This window comes from Lutjanus erythropterus, chromosome 6 (assembly GCF_056507025.1).
Source record: "Lutjanus erythropterus isolate fLutEry1 chromosome 6, fLutEry1.hap2, whole genome shotgun sequence".
Taxonomy (NCBI): domain Eukaryota; kingdom Metazoa; phylum Chordata; class Actinopteri; order Lutjaniformes; family Lutjanidae; genus Lutjanus; species Lutjanus erythropterus.
Genome location: NC_139322.1, coordinates 15,670,053 through 15,691,575, shown reverse-complemented (window position 1 = coordinate 15,691,575; position 21,523 = coordinate 15,670,053). Strand labels below are relative to the sequence as shown.

Sequence of the window (21,523 nt, the reverse complement as noted above, 5' to 3'; positions counted from 1 at the left end):
GAATGTCTTGGCCAAGATAGTGGCAGATGATAACAGGCCTTAAAAAATTTAAAATTCAACCTGGTCTCTTGTATTCACGTGTGGTAAGTAGTTGATTCTCTGTACTACATTGAATGTAGAGCAAAGGCAGTGGTGTTGCTGAGTGGTGGACCATCTTAGCTGTTGGTAAAGAGCTCAGCACTTTCCTAATGGGTATTGCATTAAAGAGATTTGGGGCTTACGGATGTGTTACTCTCACCGGCCTGTAATGGATTTAATGTTGCACAGGGTCATTCTTGCTCAGTAAGATGTTGCTGTCTTCAGATGTGATACGTTAGTTTGCTTTCCTCTTGTTTTCTTTAATTACATTTTTATTTATGAATGGGCAGCATGTCAGACTAATGAACCTGTATGAACTTTGACAAACCATGAATTAGTTACAACATTTGTATGTAAACAACTCAGCCTCTTTGAGAGCCCATTATAGTGTCTGTTGTTTCAATTTAATATAAACATCAGTAATTATTACTTAACAAATATGCATAAATGCTCTGGGCACTCAGTGAACAGGACAGTGTAGGAGAACCTTAACAGCTGAATGTTACAAATTTTTCTTGCTGTTGATTATTGTCTTAATCATTTAGCCTTTAAAACAGTAGAACAGTTAAAAAATGCTCATAATTTCTTGAAGCCCAAAGGTGACATATTGAAATAGCATTTTCTCCAGGTAAAAGTCCAAAACCTCAAAGACTAAACTAATTATAATGTAGTTTAAAGCAAGAAAAAGTACCAAGAACATTAAATGTTTGGCATTGTTGCTTAAAAAAGACTTCAATTAAGCAATTATCAAATATTTGTCAGAAAAACAATTTTATGTTGATCAACTAATTAATTGACATATTCTTTCAGCTCTGATCTCCTCTTAAATAATCATTTTTCCTTTTCCAAGAGCACCAGTCAGTGTGAGGGACAATATCTTTTAAAAGCCCTAGGAAAAAAGAAGAACAGATAATATAAAAGACCTTTGCTGATAATGCACCTGATGTGAACTTGCTCACTTCACCTGCATACAAATACTCAAACTGAGCTGCTTTTTTGATAAAAATCAATCCATCCATCCATCTTCTAGCCTACACCTGAATATCCTGTTCATAGGTTGCAGGTCCGTGGATCCATGTCACATGTTCTCATCCAATGATAAACCTGCACGAAAGTTTCAAATCTCTGTAACGGTTCTTTTTTACTTGGCTAAAAAGTGCATCTTGCTGCAATGGTCTGCCCCACAGGTCCCCAGGGTTGACATGTGGTTATCATAGATATCAGCCATGCTTCCTCTGGAGAAACTGATTTATGATCTCAATAACAAATTGGACAGGTTCTGGCAACTTTGGGAACCCTTACGCCTTTTCCTCCAGAAACTCTGTCTTGTTTATCCCTGGAAGGCAGTAACTGAGTGCTCCATCTGTTGATGTCAATATCAATCAATATCAATATGTTTATTTGCTTATTCATTCTTAGTTGTAATATACTGCAGCATTTGTTCTTTTTGGGTGTTTTTTGTTGTTGTTTTGTTTTATTTTGTTTTGTATGGATATTTTTTTCTATACTTTTTTAGAAAATAACTTCTTTTCAAATTGGTTTATTTATTTATTTTCCGTATGTGTTGGTTATGTTGGCTGGTTTTGTTTGTTTATATATGTATATGTTTTATTTATAAAATCTAATAAAAAGAAAACAATAAAATGCACAAAAGAAAGGACTCTTGGATTATAAAGTAAATCAAATTTGATGAAATCAGATTGTAAAAAAAAAAAAAAAATCAACAGTAGAACTCACAGCTATATTTAATAGTGAAAGTAAGAGCATTTCCACAAACACAGTGTGAAGAGAACTCAAACCACACATCAGGCAGTGTTATGATCTGGGGATCTGGTCAGGTTGAGGTTCAGCAACGTTATGTGCCAAAAAATGAGGTCAGCTCACTTGGTGAATATACTGAATGACCAGGATTTTATGAACAATGCCAGCTAAACGTGGTCCAATGAAATATCAGTGTTTTTGAGTGAGTGTTTTTGGCCAGGCAGTGTACCAAACTATTCAATTTGCCTGATTTCATCAAACGTTTAAGACCGTGGTGAATCATCTTCGAGGAAGAAATGTGGTCGGCAAAAAATCTTGAATGATCGTTATCACTGTTGCTGGACAGACTGCATTTTTAGTAGTTTCCTCAATCATTCATTCATTCAACCTTTATTTATTTCTCGGGAATACATTGAGGGGTGGCCCTCATTTTCAATGATGCCGAGATTACAATAAGGCAACAAAGCAGAAATACAATAGAAACAAAAGAAGAAGAATCTCCTAAGTAGTTTTCTTTGCTTGATGCAGAACAATAATTCGACCCTTCTGAAACAGAGTAACATCTTTTCCACAACCACAGGATATGTCTTGTGACATGGTTGTTTAATAAATTTCAGCTGGCAAAAAGTTATTTAACCCAAACTGATGCATTGAGTAGCTTCTCATTTCTAATCACTACAGTAATTATCCAGTGGAAGGCTCTTACCTGTTGTTTAGTTAAATCCAGGTTGTGTCTTTTTTCTGGTCAGGCAGTGTATTTCTGTTCTGGTTTGGTGTGAGACAAGATTTGTTGTGCTGAGAAATAGTTGTGTGATGACCTTGTTTCAAGAAAAAGAATTTTTGCTTTCTGAGTAAACTGTGCTCTCTGGTGGAGAGTAAATGACATTGACTACATGTGACTACTATAATTACCAATTTTCAGAAACATAAGACTGAGCATGTGAGCCCATTAAGGGTAAAGGGCATCCATATGACTCTTATTTCAGCTACTGTGAAAGAGAAGCAGCAGAAGAGAAAAATGATTGTAATGACTGCCCATTTAAAGTGCATGATCTGAAAACTGGCCTTGTGTACAAGTAAAGAGCGAAAGACAGGTAACCAATGTGATGACAACAATTTAAATACAAACTCGCCAGAGAAAAATCTTATTTTCAGATGTCATGGGTGGCCACTGTACTGAAAAGAAACCTTTACATATTGTTTCTGAAGGGATAACAGACAAATTTGATGCCTTATTTTGTCCATAACCCAAAGATATTCAGTTTACTGTTATAGAAGAATAAAGAAACTCACATCGAGAAGCTGAAATCAGACAATTAGGACTTTTTTAAATTAAATAATGTGACAAAACAAAAAAACAATTATCAAAATAGTTGGCAGTGAAGTTAACAGTCAAAGAATAATTGCTTAATCAATTAATTGTTGCAGCTCTGAAATGATTGATTGATTGATTGATTAATTGAGAAAATAATTGGCAGATTAATCAAAATCTAAAACAGTCTTTAACAAAAGTTAGGTTAGTGTTGGTCCATAGGCAATATAAGTTTTCTAGGAAGTGTATAAATAAATCACATTGTGCATAAACATACCAGTGTCATAATAAAGTACCTTATAAGTTAATGTGACTACAATGAATTTTGGACATTCCTGTGGACAAAAGTAGAAGTGTTTCCATCAAATAAAATGATCAAAAGAAAAATCTTCTGCTTCTTTAACTGGCTAACATACTACTCACTGTAACTTTGCCTGTGAAAATGTAAATACAGGCTTTTCCAGTTTCTATATGATCTGATTTTAAGAAGAATCTGACTTGGCGGCAGGCATTAACTGCTGTGATAGCTACTGTATATAGAAACAGCCGATCTTTTTACTACTCGTCCTGTTTGCTTGTGTAGCACATAGAAACATCAGTAATAAATTGAGACTATTTCATATCCAGTTTAAAAACTTCTTGGACCATGTTTAAGTTGAACTAAAGCCATCAAACTGTAAAAAGGATTAAAAGAAAATATAATAACACGCAACTGACTGGAGCCAGTAGCAGAGACTTGAGAGCTGCAAACTCTCCAACAGATATTCATCCACACGCTCTATAGGATTTACAGATCCAGACGGAGATCAGCACAGACCTGTTGCTGAGCTGTTTGGTCTCGCTACACTGCTGTGGCAGATCTGTAGGTGTTCTGCTGCCCTCCTGAGGAAGCTAAAATAACTGCACTTCAACACAAACCCAAAGGTATAGTTTATGGCCTCTAGTTCATCAACCAGAAGCATGATATTCCACTGATTCATAGTATCTTTAACTAACTACAATCACTGGGTGTTCAGTTTTCTGTTTTCAACATTGCAGGCAACAGTTTTAATTTCCATTGAATTGAAAGTTAAAAGTTCACCTTTATTACTCCTATCAGTGCAGAAATAACCACTGGGGGACGTGACATTTACTTACAGCCACAAAAAGGAGTTTTAAACTGATAATAAAACAGTCTCAATTTAATACTGATGCCATATGACCTACATAAACAAATGAGGCCACCAGCAAGAAGACTGGCTATTTCTATGGTATATAGTTGTTCATAATGACTGCCACCAAAAAAGATTCTCCTTAAATCAGATGAAATTACCCTGTGATTACATTTTCCCAGGCAAAAGTATAGTGAGTAGTAAGCTGGACAGTTAAAAAGAAGCATTAGGAGATTTTTATTCAGAGTCATTTATTTTTGACATATGTTGTGGTTATACAAGTGGAAATACTACCACTTCTGTCCACAGGGGCCTCCAAAATCAAGCAAGTTCTTTGTAGCTTTACATGCTGTTATTCCGTATATTTTTCAAAATGCGTATGCTATATTTGAGTATTTCTAGTTTTTGCTACTTTATGCTTTTACTCCTCTACACTTCAGGGATTAAATATTGTACTTTTTACTCATCTATATTTATCTGTCAGCTGTAGTTTCCACTCACTTTTCATATAAGTATTTTACATTAAAAAAATATATGATATGCTTCTAAATTGCAACTGGCTCGTTGGGGCCTCTTGTCATGTTTCAGGTGTCTGAGTTGTTGGCAGTTCCACCAATTTTTGTTTTTATTTTTCCTCTAAACCTCTCAGATGGTTTTATTTGAATAATTAATACAAATAATACAAATTTGTGTAGTAGATGTTTGTGTTTTCTTCCTTTTCTTGTGTTTGTTTGATGTTTGTTTCTTCTTTTCTTTTCTTCTTCTTTCCTTCCTTTCCATTAACACATCCCACAGATTTATCTTGTGATCCTTTGGAGGGGCCTGACCACGAGGTTGGGAGTAATTGAACTAAACTACTTAACTATATAAATAAACTCCAGTTCAATCAGTTACAGCAGTAAAATGCTGATTAAAATGCGGATTGATGCATCAGTATTGACAGTTTAGTAATGTTATGTATAACATGTCAGTCAAAGCAGCCAAAAAGAGTATTTTTACTTTTTCATACTTTAAGTACATATGGCTGATATTATATATATACTTTTACTTTAGTAAGACACTGAAAGCATACCTTTTAGTTGAAATTGAGTATTTTTACATTACTGTATTAAGGATCTAAATACCTCATCCAGTGGAAATAAATTATTAATTTTAAATCATATTTAATCTGATACCTTATTGTCTTTGTTTCCTTCATTAAACAGGAGCCAAATGGGATTTTTGTCTTGTTCTGGTAAACCCTGGACATTATTTCCAAGTAAAGAGAATGAACTGGCTTCATGATCTGCCCTAATGTCATTATTGTTGTATTGTTTGTGGAACTGACTTATTTCCACTGAACTCCCTTTCTAATAGGGGTCAACCAATTATTGGAATAGTTATTTTTTTAATTTGATTGCAGATAAAATAAATTACTTGAAAAATATGCTACTTTGGCTCTGATGCAGATGCCTCTGTCTGCTCTGTCTGTCTGTAGTCGATATCTGTATCAGCTGTTATAAAACTTATCGGTCGACCCCTACTATTTTAAGATGCTAAAGTGAAAATGGACAGTGTCAAAAAAGTATTGAGTATTGAGTTTATAGAAGCCTCAGACAAGGACCTCTCAAATTAATAATGCACCAAGACTTAGCCGTAAACTCTAAAACCTGGCTCAGGAGAGCCGGCTTTCAAGTGTCTCTATCATCAGTTCTGTGGTTGACAATCGCAGCTATTTAAACACAGTACTTGAGGTGCTTCAGTCAACCCGCCACCTGTCATTATCGGATGATATTCCTTCTAAACAGTTTGAGTGCTGGTCTCTTTAAAGGCAGGAAATTAACATCCACTAAGCACCAAATGCAGGTAGATTTTCCGTCTGGCAAGTAAATCTCAGAAGGCTTACTGCCACACTGGAGGGAGAGTGTTACTTACACTAAAATACTCATCTAATAAAAAACTAGGCTGAGAATCTCCACTGCTTTTTGGTTTCATTTAAGGGCATGCTGCTTCTGTCCTCACACACACACACACACACACACACACACACACACACACACACACACACACACACACACGGACAGGGACTTCATGGTGCATTTAAGTACACCTTGTAAACTTAGATACTATACCCAAATGGCTTTGAGGGTTGTTTAAAATGGTATTTGGTATAATTTTATAATTTTTCTTATTTTCCTTTGTGAACATACGAAGGCCAATATCTGTAATTATTTTCTTGTTCTTGCACTACAGCATTTTTAATAATTAGATGCTAGAATCATAACAATATCAAAGTCATTTCGACATAGCGTCCAAAACTGTTACTTTTGAGGGAATAAAACAAAGAACTGTTTTGAAGTTGACTAACTGTCTGCTGCTTGGTCGAAGGTATGGATTTTAAAAGTTATTTATGAAGAAAAAAATGAATACAAAATACAGAGATATGAGGTTGGTGCCCAAGGCAGATTTAAAAATTCTTTTTGAGGGAAAAAAAAAGAATTAGCAAACTCAACCACGTTGTTGTTGGGGGCTGGTGCCAGGGCCAATATCAGTATTAAAGAATGAACAAAATTCCAATATTCCAATATCGATATATAAGCCAATAATTCTAATACAGAATGTATTTTTTTGCAATGGCCCCTTTTAATTATTATCAATAATACTGAACACACACACACACACACACACACACACACACACACACACTCTCACACACACACACACACACACACACACACACACACACACACACACACACACACACACACACACACACACACACACACTATAAAGCCAATCTGCATTACGTTCTGCTTTCATATAGGCACATATTGAACAAAATATATCCTGATACCAATATAGACTGATAATATAGTTGTGAGACAGACCAGTCTTAGATCTGGCTGATAATATCAGGCTCCTGTTCTTATACAACAGGCCCCCAATTACCTGTGTGAACATTTTCAAATGTTTTATATTTCTAATTCTCTATGTTTTATATTCATATACTATAGTTAAATAAATAATAAATAATAAATAATGCTACATGATAAACAGAAGGCTTCAAGTAGACCCTGTGATTGGTGACTGGCATCGGCTCCTCGTCTCGCTTGATAGGGATCTTTTATATTACATGTGTCTAACAAATAAAACTTTGACTATGTTCAAACAGCCACGGTTTCACTGCCTGACTTCGGCTTTTCTTTTTTTTGCATATGAAGATGACTGTGGTTTTTAGACGACAAATGTGTGGGCAGAGTGTGATGCTCTCTCACTCTGCCCACAGGAACTCTCTTGCTGAGTGACCGGTAGAGAGGAGGGAACACTGTGACCGGGACATGGCACATTCCACACCACAAGCTCCCACATACATTTCACACTACTGACGGTTATACATCACCAGGCCCGTAACAGCAAAAATAATATCAGCTGGTGTCAACGATGTCAAGATGAATTTTGTAGTTTCACTGCCCAAACAATGAAAATCAGCGCTTAAAATAATCTTGGCGTTGTTTGGATTAGGACTGAACAAAATTATTTTCATTATCAATTAATCTGTAGATTACCTTCTTGATTAATAATTTAATTGTCTGGTCCATAAAAGGCAAGAAAATGGTGACATATTTTTTTTAAATCATTTTTTGGGGATGGGATGCTGCTCGGAAGTTAGAGATCAGATAGAGATTAGTTATTAGATCAGTGCACAGACTCATGTACTCTCTGATAAGCAAAACTTTTACCTGGTTTCAGCTTCTCAGATGTCAAGATTTGATTCTTTTACTTGTGTTAATGAACTGGACATCTTTGTGTTTTGGACCAGGGATGTTAATGATTAATCATTTATCAGTTAATCGCTGTTAAGAATTCAACCAATTCAACATGTATTTACTGACGATGTCCATTTTGTTAACCATTTCTCCAGCAATAAAAGGTTTTGCCAGGTTTGGTTTGGTCTGCCTTGTTGGTCTATGGCAGTCATTGTTCTCCGTTGCTTCAATGTTTTATTATTCTGTTTGTTTAAATTGTTTGTGTTTCATAATTTGATGTTTCACATAACTAATATGACGCTAGAATTATTTTACTAAAACAGAAAAAGACATGTATTTTATATCTTATTAATGAATAGTCTATAATTGATTGTTAATGTGTTCAACTATTGGTTAAGGAAAATGTACAAATTTGCAACCCTATTTTAAACTGTTGGTTAGACCAAAAAATGATCACCAAATTATGAAGGGCCTTTTTTTTTACTATATTAAGATGAGACAAAATGATTTAAGAAATGATTGGAAAATTAATTAGTTGCAGTCTTAATCCGTTTTGAATTAATGAAGTGTAAACTTACAGCCTAAAATATCATTAAAGAGTGAAAAATGGTCATCACAGTTTCCCAAAGTTCAAGGCAACATCTTCAGATATATTTTTTTGTCCATATACCAGTCTAAAAAATCAAAATATTCTATTTACAAATCAAATTCTCACATTCAATAAGATGCAACATGCAACTGTGGCTTTTTTTCCCTGATAAAATATTTTCTTTATTACATTTTCAATGAGTGTGAGATAAATTTGCAAAAAAAAACAAAAAAACAGGACAAATAGGTGTGACAGTACACGAAATTCAAAATAATGACATGAACAATGGTCTGTCACTTACAACACGGTTTATAATGTTGCTCACAACAATTTGTTTGCAAGATGGTTTGTGGAATTGCAATAAATAATGAGAAAGTTGTGTTGAGAGGAACTAATGTGATTTATCTTTAGCAGGTGTGTGTGTGAGGGGTACTTTCAATTGCGGCCAGTAGCCTTGTGTGATTGATAAAAAGGAGTAAAGCTCCCACAATTCTTATACAACAGATACAGAAGAGAATGGATAAATGATGAATAATAACTTTTTAAAATCAGTCATTGCAGACTGTTCAGCATTAATTTGCTTTTCAGTAATAATCTCGGGCTCTGCGGATGATCATTGGGTATAATCACACACGAAAAAGACAATTATTATTATATCTTGCCAAGCCCAGACTCTCCTCTCCCTGCACTTCAAAGCTTAAAACAGTAAATCAATCAAAGCCTCATATGAAAAGGCAGCTGACTGGAAATCTCTGGTGCTGCACATGCTTTCAGGGTGTTTACCAGCAGTGGGAGCTGTTAAGCTTCAGTGTGCTGCTTGACATGTAATCCTTCACATTCTACATTATTATTGATTCTACAGCATTCGACTGAAGAAATATTTGCATCTTGTTGCAGAATTAATAGCAGCACTTCAGGACGGCAGTATTTAACACCGACAAGCTGCCTCTTTTTAACACATTATCCACATTTGTTTGCAACAGCAGAGCTTCTCTCTCTCCAATCCTGGTGCAACGCGGCTGATGCATGTTTCTTTAACTAAATCAATGTCTTTTACACCATTGCTGCTATTATTGTGTGGGGTGTGTCAGCACTCTCAGCGGGCAGTAATGTATGTCAGAGGGACCTCTGTTATCAGACTGAAGGCTGCTATTTGTCAGGAATAGCATCCAGGCCCATTCAGTCACCCCAAAGTGCAGAGATGATGAGGTCAGAGGTGTTGTTACAGCTTCATTCACTGGAAAATCTGCAGGAAACCAAATCATACTGCATCAACACGGTCTATTCTCATCTGAAATGATGTGGCCATGGAGTATTAGTCAGACTTCGACGTGTATAATTTGCATTTGTGTTTGGCTATTGATCTTTGGTGTGCAATGAAATGTACAGCAGCTGAAATCTGCATAATAGATCTCTTCAAAGAGAGAACAAGTACTTAACTACCTCTCAGTTGTTTTAACCATACTGGTATTGTGAGAAATAAAAAATAAAGCCTCTTCAACAAGCTGATTCTTACAGTATTTCCCTCTGGTCAATCAGAAAGCAGTAAGTCTCTCGACTTTCTCTCTATCACTATCCTCCAAATAGCCTTGATTTTGCCTCTCATCCTTTCTGTCTCTTTATGGTAGTCTTTCAAGTTCATGCACACGCACAGACACACACACACACACACACACAGAGACACACACACACACACACACACACACACACACACACACACAACATTCAGTTTGTGGTGACGTTTCTGTGACTCCATCTTACCGCCCATTGTTCATGTTTGACAACTGCAAAGAAATTAGCAGTCTTTGGCATGATTCATCATCTTTCAATCGACTGGTTGCTAAGGTGATGAATCCACCGTGTATGTGCAGAGTGCTGAAATCCTGTGGAGTGTGTGGAGAGCGATGTCCTCACTTTGACACAAACACACACACACACACACACACTGACTACTGAGGGACTAAATCGCCAGGCTAAGCTGGGTTCTTACTCCTCCGGTCGTGATGTTTTAGGGTTCAGAGAAAGAAGAAGCCCCAGATGCTGCTGGTTAAACCTCTCACTGTGCACACAAATGTCACCCTCATCAGCAAACACTTCCAGACACACACACACACACACATCCACACACGACACCTCCCACGCTCTCATCTGCACACGATCACACAACAACCGCTTCAAAGCCACACATATTCATCAGCTCTCTCTAAACTCCTTTTTATCATATCTCATCACTCATATGCTAAGCAGCCACACAGATTTTGGGGGGTTGTAAACTAGAGCGTGGCAGCTCGTAAGGTAAACGCCTGGGTCAGGCTTCATCCCAGCATGCTGGATTTTGTTGGAATGTTAGGCTTGTCAGGATAAATGTTTTTCTGCTTCGCTTTTGTTGCATTGATAAGGGCCAAATTTGTTGATTCCCAACCTCAGTCTTTCTAATGTGGCGCACACATGCAACCAGGTAGTCACAGCTGACATGAAGCCAGTATTCCTGATTGTCATTAATAATGTGCCAAAATCTGCCAAGATGAGCTAGGACTGGTCCAGAGCTACTAATTGGAGCTGACTGTCACCATAGATCATCCCAATTCCAAACCTTACAAACTTCATCCAAACATGGCATCCAAATAATCAATATTTAAATATATATCCAAAGTTGTGACAAATCCAACATTTGATCTTCCACTGCCAGACGATTTGTCCCACCTTTGAGGCAGAAACAAATTTCATTAAATTTCATACTGTAGTTGTAAGAATCTTACATGGTTAATACAGCCAATATTTTTTAACATAGTCACATAATATTTAGAGGTGAAACAATTAGTAGATTAATCAAAGACCTGACAGAGAATCTTACAGCAGCTATTTTAATAATCCATTCAATGTTTCAGTCATTATCAAGCAAAAATTCCAGCCATTCTGTGGTTTCAGCTTCTCCAATGAGAGGATTTGTTGCTTTTCTTTAGCCATTGTACAAACTGAATATTTTCAAACTGTTGGTCAGACAAGACATTTGAAGACGTCACCCCGGGCTCTAAACTCAATGGCTTCATCTTTTTTTTTTCAGCCATTTAAAGCAGGAAAATAATCATCAGATTGATCTCAGATTCAAATAATGGTTAGATGATGCTCTAAATCCCTCAAATTAACTTTGTAAATGCACTGGGAATGTTTACTGATTTTGCAGTTGAAAACCTTTCAGTGTTTCCTGGTGGACAGACAATGTAATGGTTTGTAAATTACCTTACATATAAATAATATCTGCAACAGGGTCTCTGACAGTGTATTGCAAGCTCAGTGGCCAGGAATAAGCATCTGGGAATTTGTTTTTTTTTTATGTATTTTTAGGATAATTTTATTTTTAAATAAAATTGTTACAAAGGTAGAAAACTCTTTAAAGTCTTATTGTTTCATGACTGTGAGACAACTTTATATACTTGGTGATTTATTTTAATCATTCAAACTTGGCTGGGTTCTTAACAACACACTAAAGAAAGTAGTTCCCACGTGAAAATATCTTGAGTATCTGACACATAATTTTTTGAAAGAGATACTGGTTTTGAATTTCTCAAATGTAATTTTTTTCATCCTTTGAGCACCACAAGCCAAGTGCAAATTAGTCCCATTATATTGGAGGGAAGGCAGACATCTCTACGGCCGATATCTCCAAAACTCTGCAACTCATACCAAAAAAATCTAGATGGATAAACAGCGCTACAGGCCAGAGGCAAAATATGTACTTTTGATTGATTTTTTTGGGGTGACCTGTCCTTTCAACATGAACCAGATATTCCCATTTTAGTGACAAGCCACTCCAAGCTGCAGGGCTCAACAATAAGGATTGCCTTCTTGCCCAAGGCAAGTAAAATGCCATGTCAGGCAAGTAAATTTGGCAACTCACTCGCCCGACAAGGCATGCAGTAAAACAGTATTAAACTATTTCAGCTTTTCATATATGGAGATTTCCTCCTTTTCTTAAACTCAATATCTTAGGGTTTTAGACTGGACTTTGGACTTTGAAAAACAAATAACTTAAGTCTCTGCTGTTATTTAATAACAGCTGATAAAACAAGTTGCACAGGGGCAAGTATGTTAAGCCCTGCAAGCTATGCTAATATCAGCCAATATATTGATCTAGCTCTACAGACAACCTTGATAAAAATCTAAAATGAACGTTTTTACTTCAGTCCTTTCGCTTTGTCCATTGCATGATCAAAACACTGCAGAAAACACATCCAGCAAATAGCAGTGATCTAGCAGAACTGACTGCAGGTTCTTCTAAAGGGAACATTCAATACTAACAAAACATCCCCAATCCTGACAGCAGTACTGCTCTTTAACTAAGCATCTTCCAAACCATATCATCTTTTTGCTATAATTAGAGTCTAATATCACAACAGATGCATCTACCACTGCCATCAGCGACTGGCATCCAACTGCTTCCAAACGCAAGATGCACAACAACAGTTGGACGTGTTATTATTTAATTCCTTCTATGTTTCATCCTGACATACTGTTTGGACAAGATCAGAGTTGAGACAACTGACAATAGCCACAGAATGTGCTGTCTTGTGTGCTTATTGTGAAAACCACATTACTTTAGTATGCAGCCTGACAATCTTCATATTTATTACATATTAGGTATATTTTAGCTAAACAGGTGCCTTCCTGGTATCACAAGGGTGGACTCACCCTTTTTTCTTGCCCTTTTGAAGCTGCCTTGTCAGATTGTTAATTCATTCTGTGGCCTCGACAAGAGGAACACAGCTCAAAGCATGATGACGCTTTTTTGTGTTCCATTTCTAGACATCACAGGTCAAAAGAAACGTGGGCTTTGTCAAGTGAGGGGCATGAATAATATTTAAACACAGAGAGTGTTTGAAGCTGGCCCGTGCGTATCTGTGTGGAAGCATTAATATTAATTATATGTATTTGTGTCCTTCATGAACAGAGCAGTAATCCATTTATGCCATCGGACTTGTCATGTACAAGATTATCTTTGGTTCAAAACAAAATTCTTATTCATGCATGACTGTTGGAGCAACTCACCACGACTCATGCCACTTTTCCACCACATATTAGTTTTGGTGAACCAGCACACACATTTTGCGGGTATTAATCACTGGGCTCATAATGTGGCGTGAATAGTGGAAAGATGAAAACACTGAACCAGGATATGCATCAGTGCAGCTGCTGCCCCAAATTTGTCAAGTGTCTGCAATCTAGAGGAAGTGAAGAGAAGATAGAGTTTCAGATGTGTCAGAGAATTAACACAATTTCCAATTAAGGCTCTCATTTTCTTAATGAGAGGGAAGGACTGGTGCACGTTCAGAGACAGATAAGCGGATGATGGATTGGGCTCCTGAGGGGTGTGAATAGGCTACAAAGGCACCCCATCTGCTTTGCAACCCTATTTGACTCTTGTAGAGAAGACATGCCATTACCTCAACTTGACTTACAAATAAAACCTTTTAAAGAAGTATTTCCCTCTATATATGCATTAAATTAAAAGTGTTTCACTGTTTCAAATACCAGAGGTAACACTAGAAATGATCAAGCCCTCTTTCTGCGTCAAGAGGATTTTGTGTTTTGCTATCTCACTGTTATGAAACACTCCAACATATCTCTCAAGGTTAGAATTAAATGTCTGACAGCTGTATTTGAGGTGCTTCAGCTACCGCCTGAGAGTTGATTGAAGTCTGCTAGTTAGCCAGAGTTCCCTGCAGAACCGGCAGGACCAGAAGGCCTCAGGTCTGTATATTGAATTAAATGGGGGGGGGGTCTGATAATTGGCATAGCAACTGGCCGACTGGAAAACTGACTGTGAGTGAATCATGTGACTTTGTTCACGTGACCAGCTGATGTAGGTGAGGAAGGGCATCAATGCAATAAGACCAAACTAATACAAAAAAAAAAAAAACGTGTTCACACTGAACACATAAACACACATAAACTTAACATGGACGGGCCACCAGGTAAATTACTGATACATTTTTATTTTTTTATTCATCCGAGAGAACAACACCATCTGTGATCGATTATTTATGCCTAGTGGACAATCTCCCTTCGCACTACCACACTCTACACGTCCCTGTCCCTCACCTGTTCATTCTGCTGTTACAGTGTCCTGACAATCGCACATGTTCTGCAGACCAATATCGGTCTTGGTTTTGGTCATGGTGGGAAACTAACTTTTTAAAATGTTAACATCTACCAGCCACTTACAGATAAATGTTCAAATCTACTACTTTAATTACCATCAAGGGAGCCGACAATCACAATCTGTAAAAGTATACATTTTATAGTCCAAACCAATACTCTATTAATATAAATAAATAAATAAAGAGACAGAATAATCAAAACTGAAAATATTTCTTTAAAATCATGTCAGCTCAAGGGTCAGGCACACACTTTAATTTTTTATATCTGGGACCTACATTATTTTATTTATTTTATCAAAATTGCAACATAGTCTACTGCAAATTTCAAATTGGAGGAGGACTAATATTTGTTAGATGTGTACTGTATGTCAAAATTCCTTTATAAATTAAATATGAATTATTTAGTGCTGCAGAGATGTCCTGGCCTGCGCATCATATTCGGCAGACTTAAGAAACATGTCCGTGTGGTACAGATCCCTGCGGTCAGGCCTTACTGCTGCTCTTTATGGCTGCTAAGTCTGGTTATACAGTTTGCATCTACCTGCTATACACAGCTGCTGTTGGTTACACCTCCTCCAGCCCAACCTCCTGCCTCGTGTTTTGGTTTCTTACTAATCATACATTCACTGGCATTTCTTGGCTTGTGCATTATGTATGCCTTATCTCATCTCAGTGGTGCACGTCTGCTGAGTTCTGTTCTGTTACACTCTGCATTTTCTGCTGCTTGAATGCTGAGAGGAGCATCCTGTTTTCCCATCAGATACAAATATAAAGCCATTTGTAGCTATAAATGGTCCAGTCTCCTTTGACGCAAGTGTTCTTGAATTATTAATTCCTACTGCATGTTGACAACAGACACAGCCAAATATAAAAATCAAACATCATGACAGAACAAGAATATTTAGTTAACCAATCACTATGCCGTTTGGGCATAAATCTATGCACAGAAAGGGAGGTGTTAATCCTGCATTAGCCACAAAACAGATTAACATTTACAACCATTTTCACCAGACAACGAAAGCGAATAGCACACATGCACACACATACATGAGCTTGATTCAATGTCTCTGCCTTCGGAGATGCTGATTATTTCTAACAAGGGTGGATGTAGTTTTCATTTTTAACCTCTCTCTGCCTGACTTTGAAGGGCAATTGTGCTTTACAGAACGTCTAACATGTTAACATGTGGTTTATTGTTCATTTGTGTGTGTCCTTCTGTGTTTGTGCATGTGTGTGAACGGAGAGACTCCCTAGTAATAAATGAAAGCTGCAAAGCATCTTCTGATGTTCGTCATGATCATGTACAACCGCTGTTAAAAGGTTTAAGCCGGCTATTCTAGATACAGTACATAAAATAATTCACTGTACACATGCACTCTCCCATCTTTCTCATTACCTCACTTATAAATTGTGCCACTTCTGTCTCTTCCTACTTGCTTATTTAATGACACAGCCCATATTAGATAATTCCTCTTAAATTATGTTTCCAAAAATATGATAGGCCCATCAGTAATCCCTGCGAGGCTTGGAACAGAATTGAATAACCCAAATGCTAACATGATCACCCAGTAGTTAGTTGCGTAAGCGTTGGTACTCGCGTACACAGAGTGGTTAGGTACGGCTGTCCTTCAGCCTTGCTCTCCTGAATCTTGTGATTCTGCTGCTGTACAGTTTAATCTCTGTATTTTCAGATCAGGTTGTTGCTTGTAGAGGAAGCTGCTGCTGGCATCCCCAAAGCTCTGTGCTCATCCAGGAGACAGAGCTCCTCACTGTCTGATGAAATGACAGTGTCTTACAGATCATGGCCAAACAGTGTGCTCATGTCTGCTGAGCTCAGGGTCTTACTGAGGAGCACCAGTCTGCCCAGTTTAATATTCCAGACACCCGCCATATGAGCTGTTTTCCGTAACACAGCCATGATTCTTATCCTGGCTTTCAACAACCAACGGCAGGTTTGTGCACCATGTTCAACAATGTGTAAAAGTCTTACTGTTTGTGTTGTTCCACCAAATATGAAACAACGACTGACTTCAACTGGCTTGATCATGTGGCTCAAAAATGTTTGGCAGAGGAACACAGCAAAAACACTGTGATAAATCATGAGACATGAGAACATAAAATACAAAGCAGCATTGTTCCTTCATCTAATCAACACACTGCCTATTACATAATTTGATTCTGTGTGTATTTCAAAAACAGTAAGAAAAAGGACCAAAAGCTGCTAGTTGGTCTTGATACCCCCCATCAACAGGCCCTAACCCCAGAGGTACACATACTATTGCCGTAAATCACTGGTTTCATTCTGATTTTGCATAATATCTATTCTTTGGACAACAATACAATATTTGCAGATATTACAAAGTCCTAACCTTGCAAGGGAGCTGGATTTGTGAGATTGGCTGCAGCGGCAGCTACAGGCATGGTTTTAGGTGTGATGACAGTGAGAAGCGTCCATGGAAGCAACTCGTCTCAAACAAAAAATGGCGGCTCCTGAAGAGGTTAGCGCAGACACTGCGATAGCATCAGTTATATGAGACATGGAGAATATTTCTTCATTGAGGGAAGTGCAAAGAAAAGCACTGAAGGTTTTTCTTGATGGAAAAGATGTTTCCGCTCTTCTCCCAGACGGCTTTGGCAAGAGTTTGATCTTATTGGTTCAAGTTAGCCTGCGGTAGATGTGATAGACAGATGGTTCATCCAGTCACTGCCAAGTGTTTTTTGAACACGCCTGTCCTTTTACAGTTTCTAAGGGCGACTTCCAAGATGGTCCTGTGTAACAAACCATCTGGGGTGTCAGTTTAACAAAGTACACCATGATATGATTTTAATTTGATTTAATTCAGGGGCCTGTGATCGATATCTGACAGGATCCATTTCAGTTACAGTCATGTCACCTCCACTTAGGCCTTTCCCTGTGATGGCAGCCGCCTGGGTGTCAGAGGTAGTGCAGTCCTTTGATGTCAACTAGCACAAAATAAAACATTTATTCAGCTACATTAAAAATTGTTTTTTCAGTCCTCTAATGCCGAGAGATGCTGATGTGGACAAGACAGAGAGGAATAGACTGCAGAAATCACATTGGTTGATCTGTAGCTGCTCACAACAAATTTGTTGCTCCAGTGGTTGCAAAATGTTTAGTATTAGTATGATATGTTACAAAAGAAGAACTGAACTTTGTACAAAATGCAATGCAACTATTTACCTCAGTGAAACAACTATGTCATGCTGGGTCTGCATGCAAATCATATGACTGGGTCCTTTTTTTACTTTTATAAAGTACTTTGAAACAATGATAAGAAAAATGCAATAAAAATATACATTTATTATTATAACTATTATTATTATTAATATCATCATGCCAGGCAATCCCATTCCAATTTACTATGTGTCTATGTACAATGGACTACTTACTAGTGATATGGATCAAGTATTATTTACAAAGTATGGTTTAAATTAAACCAAGTACTTAATTTTTACACATTCTTTCCTACTGAATTTGATACCCATCTTGTCAATGGAAGTATTCCTGAAACAATCCTTCCACATTTTATAGCCAAGCTTTCCAATATTTTGGTGGCATCTCAGCACACTTAATGACCAACTCTGTCAAATACACAACACTCAGCTTCACCACACAACACCCTGTATGGGTTGTAGCTGCTGTGGTACCCAGCCAATCACACATTGCAATGCCATACAGCCATTTTTTTGCAGATCTGGGTAGAAAAAGGATCAAATGGTTGTCATATGGCCCAACCATATGTCCTACAACAGCTTTATACAACAGCACAATGCCATTAAGAAAACACTGAACAACATGACAAACAAAAAAGCTCTCATGCCACATAAATACAGCAAATAACAAATTTTTAAACGGTCAACAACAAGACAGAGCATCACCACCAAAGCAGACATAAACAAAATAAACTCCAGTGTAGTCTGAGAATGTGGCTCTCACAGTTTTCACACTGATGATTAATCTGTTTTTCTCACAGATTAATTCAAGACAAACATTGAAACACTGCAGGTTGTTTTGCAACACTTACACTGTTTTGAAGAATCAACTAGCAGTTTAGTGTCTAATTTAAAAAATACAAAATAGTGAAAAATAAGTGAGAAGAATGTTGATTAGAGTTGCCATGATAAATTGATTATTAATTATTAAATTAATCACTGACTATTTTGATAATCAATTAATCGGTTTTAAGTTGTTTTTTTTTTAAGAACAATTCTCTGATTCCAGGGTCTTAAATGTGATTCTGGTTTCTTTAATCCTATATGACAGTACACTGAATATTTTCTGGTTGTGGACAATGCTTTGGGAAACAATAATCAACATTTTTCACTATTTTTCAACATTTTATAGACAAACAACTCTTAATCAATTAATAAAAAAAGTCGTCTGATTATTTGACTTTGAAAATAATAGTTTGTTGCAGCCATAGTGTAGATAAACGTATTTGTAGATAACCGAACCTGATAAACTGTCAATTTTGGTGATGGTACTTTGCGATAAGCGGGTAGATACGTCACTTCCCAGCCTGTCATCTTCGTTTGGCCCAACACAAGTTCTAGCTATGTCAAACTTGGAAATGGTTGGAAAACATACTGGCTGTGCCGTCCACGGAGTATTTTTGTTCCAGTTTGGTGGACGATTCATTGAGGAATATGGAAATGTGTTCAAAACAATGGTAAGTGTTATAAAACGACTTGTTACGGCAGATGCTCCACAAGCTGTGTCCACAAACTCACCACGTAACGGTTAATGGCTAACGGTTAACTCACCGCTCGGTGGATTCTTCTTGCTAGTAGCTGCCCTCCTTCTCCCTCTTTCTCCCTCGGTGATGACGACGCTGGAAAAAAGTAGTCCATTTTCTTGAGTCTGGAAACTTGGTGCTTCAAAATTTGCCGTTCCTCTGTGTCTCAGACCACACTGAAATACAAAGGCAGCGTTTGTTTTGGAAAAAACCCAAAACAATAGGCCTCCTCCTTTCCACAGGTAGCCTAGCTTAGTGCACCTCCTAAACTCCATTGTGGGAGCGTTCAATTTAGTCCAATTTAGTCCCCGGCCGGGCGGTGCAACATACATATGCCATGGTAACATCTTGAGTGTTAATTAAGGATACACGATAAATATCAGTGCTGATAAATTATCACAGATAATGGGAAATATGTATTATTGCAAAAACGAAATCATAGCAGATAAATATTGGCCATACTGATAACTGATTTGACAGCATTTTAACTGGGATAACATGGCAGGTCCTTAAAAAGTCTAAAATCCAACTATCTAAATTTTAGGCCTTTAACTGTCTAAAATACAATTTTGATGGGTCTTAAAAATTGTCTGGCTAATGAATTCAACGTTAATTTAAAGTTGCACTAATTTAAGTGTTGCATTTTAATGTGTTTCGGTGAAAATTTTGTTTTGATCACATAGTAACAACTACAAAATTAAATCCGCATAGAGCAAATAACCATTTCTATTTTACTCTTGCACACAGTTCTCTGTAGTCATGTTTAGTTGAATGTTGTAATCATCAGACTCTTATTTTCCTTTATATCCTTTGCATTTTGTTTGTAGGTCTTAAATTGCATTCAGAATGGTCTTAAGAAGTTCTTAAAATTAATTTAAACTCTGAAAAAAATTCACTAAAAGCCAGTATTTTTTATGTACTTTACTAGAAAAAATAAATGATTATTTGAAGAGTCAGAACTGTTTTTTGCGTGGTATTTATGTTGGTGATAATGGGTTAGGCCAGAGCCTAACCTGTCATGAGAAGCAGGTAACTGTCAGTTATCAGTTATGTCTGGAAAAAAAAATCATGTTGTGCATTCCTAAAATTTATTAGGTGCCTTTTTTCAGGGACTTTGAACCACATCTCGCTGTCCTCCTCAGTAGATGGAGTTTGCACAATTTTCATGCAGGTTGCTGTATGTGGTGGGGAGATCATAACCCATATCTCTGTTCAAGTATTTTGCATCAAATGTGGGTGGCCTCCTTGATCTTTCAGCCGTCCATTTACTCCTGCTCGAAACTTTTACACCCTCAGGTGATGCTGTGACCAGTTTTATTCTGGTGCTCAGTTGGGAGCTCTGGAAAAGCTATGATTTAAGTTTCTGTGTCCAACCTAATGTAAACTAATTAAAATGTTTAATAATTATACACTCATTGTATTGGAGCCTGGCCTAAGAGAAATAAGATCACTTTGACCTTTTTGTCAGTATCTTACAAGATGAATAAGATTACGTGAGTAATCCTGCCTGTATAAACTGCAGCTCTCCATTCTTCCAAAAAAAGAAAAGTATAATCAAATTCAGAAAGAGGTATTATCAAGAGAGCCTGTTTGTCAGGGTTACATGGGTCTGATCTTTTCCCTGTCGACGGTATCATGTGACTCTTCCACCATGGGTATAATAACAATGTTAGGGTAACCTGCCCCTCCTGCATGAGGTAACATCCTACTAAAGCTGCTAATCCATGATAGTCATGCAGACGTGCTTGAGAGCGGACAGAAATAGAAATGCAAATGGTGTCAGTTTCATAACACCTCATATAGAAACCATTATCTTGATCTGTTTACCTTCATGTGCCACATCCTTTCATGCGGTGCAGAACACATATCCAAATAGATTTTCAAGTGTTTCATCAATTCAGCAAGCTTAATTAAGATCATATTTAATATCTGAAAATTGATTGATACAGCTTCCATTGTATAAGAGCCATA

General features: G+C 37.2%; 1 long non-coding RNA gene across 1 annotated transcript in view; it reads right to left on the bottom strand.

The window, feature by feature from the left end:
* LOC146325062 (uncharacterized) overlaps window positions 1-19,764 on the bottom strand; it is a 62,684-nt gene extending 42,920 nt beyond the window's left edge. Inside the window, exon 1 of the long non-coding RNA XR_014770699.1 lies at window positions 19,581-19,764. This is a non-coding gene — a long non-coding RNA (uncharacterized LOC146325062). The remainder of the gene's footprint in view (window positions 1-19,580) is intronic.
* Window positions 19,765-21,523: the final 1,759 nt, after the last annotated feature.